At 32.6% G+C, this 5314-nt stretch overlaps 1 long non-coding RNA gene across 1 annotated transcript; it reads right to left on the reverse strand.

Annotated features, from left to right (window-relative positions):
- Nucleotides 1-969: 969 nt before the first annotated feature.
- Nucleotides 970-4526, reverse strand: LOC141683018 (uncharacterized). The gene is made up of 3 exons (XR_012560063.1): nt 4461-4526; nt 2385-2604; nt 970-1194 (listed from the first exon to the last, which is right to left on the reverse strand). It is a non-coding gene; the product is annotated as an uncharacterized LOC141683018 (long non-coding RNA).
- Between the last annotated feature and the right edge of the window lie 788 nt (nt 4527-5314).

The following is a 5314-nucleotide window of genomic DNA, read 5'->3' on the forward strand; positions in this document are numbered from 1 at the left end:
GAATAGTGTATATTATATAGTTTTATACAAGTCATTATCCTTATTTTTAAATTTTCTCTTTTTTATCTTATATTCATGTAGTAAAATTATTAAATCTCGAATTTTCAAAAAAATATAATTTTTAAGTTATAATTTGCCAAACATATTATCAAACTTATATGTAAAGTTATCCAAACACCTAAATAACTTTATAAGTTATGATGTTCATATCATTTATATAACACTTTTCAACTTTAAATCATAAGTTATATTTTTTTAAGAAACCCAAAATGAGCCCTATATCTTGACATTCACAGAGCTGCAACCATTTTCTTTTTAGGCTTCATTTGGATTGGGGGTTGAGGAGAGAGGGTTGGGTTGGGTTAAGTTAGGCTAGGTTGGGTTGATCCCTTACGTTATTTATTTGGATGTAAAGGTTGGGTGAGCAGGGGTTCAACCGTTACCATGTTTGGTTCGAGAGTCGGAGAACACTTGATTTTTGCTATGTTTAAAATATTTTTAAAAAGTTGGATTGTTAAAAAAAATGAATATCTTAAATAATTAAAAATCAATGAATTAAAATTAAACTTCAATAATTATCACCGAATAAACAAAAGAATATAATTTTAAATTTTTTTACATGGAAAATTAAAAATATAATTACATTGTGCAACTTAATATTTTAATATATACCATCTTATTGATTTTCTTTTTGTTATTATAAGATATAATATTATGTATATTAATTAAGTAACTTTGTATAAAAAAAATTAGGTATATCGTCATTATGAGATACTTTCTTGGACTAATAAGAACTTCTCATTATTTTCATACTTTCGGCATAAAAGTAATAAGAAGTTAAGAATTAATAACAAAAAAATTAAGAACTAAACTCTCAAATTCACCAGAGTACAAAAGTTCATATATGAATTTTAAAATAATCCAAGAATACAGAAAAATACTAGTAGCAAAGTAATAATTGATCCAACTACAACTAAATTAATTTTATTCAAAATGGGCAAAGACCATTTTCCCAACTCCCTAAGCAGACCAAGAAACTTGAAATCTAGCATTGATATTTGATACAATCTTAGCAATGAGGAAAATCAACACCGTGACCATGAAAAATTTATAAGTGAAAGTAGCCAAACCACAGAGTATAATGTCCTCCTTGAATTTCTCAGTCAACCCCTCCTTGAATTTCTCAGTCAACCCCTGTAATATAAATACCACTTATTATGTCTATAATGATTCATACCAACAATATTGTTACATATAGAGACCTGTTGCAACAACATCATTTATTCCAATAAATAGCTTCCAAATCTCATGCTTTTATCTTTAATAGTTTTAATAAAAAAGAGAATAGGTCCAAGAAAAAAAAAGAATCCAGGAAGCTAGTTGACATATCCTAATTGTGGAGAATAAAACAAGACAATATAATGGAAGAATCAGGATCTTGTCCTATATCTCTGTATGTCAAGCACATTAAACAAGGCACAAATTCACAAACAAGGCACACTTATGTATGTTCATCCGACATCTTTCTGTCTTTCTCACAAAGTCACAATGCAGCATTTAGATGCAAGTCTTTCGATATGAAGTACTCCTATTAAGCAGAGTTTCAGCTCCACTTACAAAAATATCTTACTCCAATATTTTTAAACGGCTCTACAATTATAGTTTGGTATATTGTTATAGAAGATGTGTATGGCCTGTACTCTGTAGTCACAATAGAATGATGCAAATGTTCTTTCTCCGTCCATACGGAATACAAGTGCTGAGAACATATGTGAAGAATGAATGACAAGCAAGCATGTACTTTTCACTTAAACGGAAAAACTACCCAAGAGCCGTCATTTACACACACATAACCCAAAATGTTGTGACCTCATTGCCTTTATTAGGCAAAACACAATCCAGATGAAAACTAAAAGAAGAAAGAAAATATCCCAAGATGCAACCAAAATAAATCGTGAGGGGACAGAGAATTCTCTAACCAGCTCATCAATATCAGTCTCATACGTATGCCACAATAAATTCTTCCCATATATCATTGCAATTCAATGTCGAATATTTGGGTTAGTGAACAGATTTATATTATGTAGCCAAGTGCCTGCATATCTGGATAATAATTATAGAGTCGCTGAGAAAGCCTAGGATCACTGATTTTTTCAAATAAATACGGATAATAATTGAGTTTTATATCAAAAAGTTTACTGCCTTGGATCACTGATTTTAAGTCTATTTTTTCAAAATTTATCAAATATCATTAATCATGTCACATTATAGATATCACAAGTCATAACCTATTTTTGAAAACAACAGACAATTGCAAAATAAATAAATAACTAAAGCATCTCAGCAAAATAAATTAAGCAATAAATAATTGATTAAAAACTCACCGTGTTAAGACTGCATCTTTCATCATTTTGTCAAGCACCAGCTTGCGCATGCCTTTAGGAGTAGATATCAAACCCTTTACTTGTACAGGGCTTTTTAATAAAAATACGAATGCGGCAGCAGCAAGATCTTTATTTACTAGTTCCATGTCATTGATTATGTCCCACAACTGTTCCACAGTAACATGAAACTTCTCATTATCGACCATCTCTTTAAAAGCTCCTGCCAAGATGCCAATTGAGTCATTCAACTTTGAAGTTTGTTCATCATTAGTCTTTGCTTTTTTTGTCTTAGTTTGATATTGACTTTAAGACTTTGTACTAGAAACCGCTACATTATCAGTGGACGGACTATCATCAATCTCAGTTGCCAAATTTTTTCGCCTCATCTCTGTTGCCTTGACAGCAGATTCACTTGTTGCTCGATCAATTCCAAACATTTCCACCATCTCATGATAATGTCTAAATGGTTTTTTCATCCACTCATCTGCTTCTGGTTTAGCCTAACATTATATATAAACCCCGGAATCAAACAGAGCAAACATAATTTCTGATATGCACATGTAAAAATATTGACCAAAATGTCCACGTCAAGGTTATTATAAAATCAATGATATAAGAAAATTGTGTACTTCACAGCCTTATGATTATGGATTTTCATGTTTAGTTCATGTAGATCGTAGGGCCATATGAAGAAGAAAAAGAAGATAACATGGTTCCCTGTAAAGAGCTTCCAACACCTTTCAAATATATTTGTATCAGGTAATTGATTCTAGAAAACCATACAAGGCTACATCACAGACTTCAAATAACCTCAACCAGTAAAGAAACAACTATGTTACAAGCCAAATTTAGATTTCCAACACAAATGTACAGTGGTTACAAATATGATATAAGTCCACTTTGTGCTGAAATTGTAATTCCATAAGGTATTTGATTCTAAAAAACCATCCAAGGCTATAGCACAGACTTCAAATAACCTCAACCAGCAAACAACTATATTACAAGCCAAATTTACATTTCCAGGACAAATGTACATTAATTACAGATACGACATAGGTCCACTTTGCGATATATAAGTAAACAAAAAATTTTCTTTTTTCCTTCCATATCAGTTTTATAATTCATGTAAAATGCATCAAGAAGTGAAGGGTTCAAGTATTATATGAGATAAATGCATGCATCATGCAGTAAATACAAATTAAGTATGATAAATTACCTCAATTAGTTGCTTCCAAACCTCAGCCTCTGCAGTCCAATGTTGCTTAATAGGATCCCAACCAAAACCACTAAGCCCTCCTTTGAAAATATCATAACATCTAACCCAACTTTTCTTTATATATTTTATCCTATTTCGTATCTTTTGTTTGTTTAGAAAATTTTTCGGGAATTTTTCTTGAAGATCTTTCACTATGTTGGTAAATGCTTCTTGTGTAAATTGCCCATTTGCTTTATGACCCGCAATGTGTTCATGATGATAGGACATAATCAAAACATCATTCATGGGAGTAGTCTATGTATAATAATTTTCAGAAGTTCTTTTGTTCAATATCTTTGACAAAAAATTGTCAAAATTCAACAATAGAACAAAAAAAAATCAAAAACCAAATATAAATAGCCATGTATTCACATACTAACAATTATTTAAAACTCAGGTGAAAACATACAAGGCATGAAAGACTTTAAAATCAACATCCGCAGACAGAGGACACCACATATTCAAAATGATCTTGAATAAGCATTCGCTTGTAGCTAAAGCAGACATAGATAGAAAACTCTCCATTACGTACAATTAAGACTCTCCATAATTCAACTGTTAGTTGATTTAAGATAGAAAACCCCATAAATATCACAATATAAAAGCTATTAATATAATACCTATAGATTTAATCTAGGTCGTGTTATCAAAGATTAAATCTTTTTAATTAAAAAGCATCAAAGCAAGTACAAGAGATTACACAGTTACAAAATAATTATAAGAGAGACATACAGAGGGATGGGAGAGAAAAAGAGAGAGAGAGAGATTGGGGGAGAGAGATTGGGTGAGAGAGGAGAGAGAGAGAGAGGGAGAGAGTATACCTTCAGAGGTTCACGTCGAAGAGCAATCAGAATGAGCTAGTAGGAAGAGCCTCGAGAGTGATCGAGTGAAATTGGGGAAAAAATAAGCTAAGACCCCGATTTGGGGTGTTGGAAATGACCGGTTTTATTATAAGATATAAAACCATCCAGCCCTTCAATAAACCCCAATAGCCCAACCCTCCTAATTTTTTTTTCCAAACATGGTTTTTTAGAACCCAACCCAGCCCAACCCAACCCCCCTTAACCCCTAAACCAAACAGGCCCTTAAGCATTTCATTGCCGGTGCTAGCCCACATTTTTGCTAAAGCACTCAAGTAAGGACCTCTGCATTATGTCAAAAACTCTAATGTTCCGGTAAAAGCTACTAATTCCATTTGAAGAATAGCTTCCCGCATAAATTTTTAAGGATGAAACCACATTATGTGCCACACCATACCAGATCATATCATTAGTAACACATTAGAATTATTAGAGAAAAACTAACCTACGAAGTGTCCTGGAAGCTCCACGTTTGGGGCCTCCTAACCTCCATAAGGACGGCCTGGAGGCTGGTACACTAGCAGTTTTCCTGAAGTTCCCAAGTAGTCTATCAACATCGAACATCAATAAATATTCCAAATATATCTGCCAAGCCTGCCCATGAATTGAATTCGAATTAAAGGGAACTCTCTGAGAAGACCTTTGGGGACTTCAAATTCACTAGCAGTTAGCATCTTCTTATGCTATCGGTTGGATTGAGATAGTGAAAGAGAAACATTTCATTTATCCATGTTTGGTTGCTAGCAAAGTGCGATGAAAGCTCAGGAAAAACATTTGTACACTCCTTGCTCAAAGAAAAACCACACAATAAAAAC

This window comes from Apium graveolens, chromosome 9 (assembly GCF_009905375.1).
Source record: "Apium graveolens cultivar Ventura chromosome 9, ASM990537v1, whole genome shotgun sequence".
Lineage (NCBI taxonomy): Eukaryota > Viridiplantae > Streptophyta > Magnoliopsida > Apiales > Apiaceae > Apium > Apium graveolens.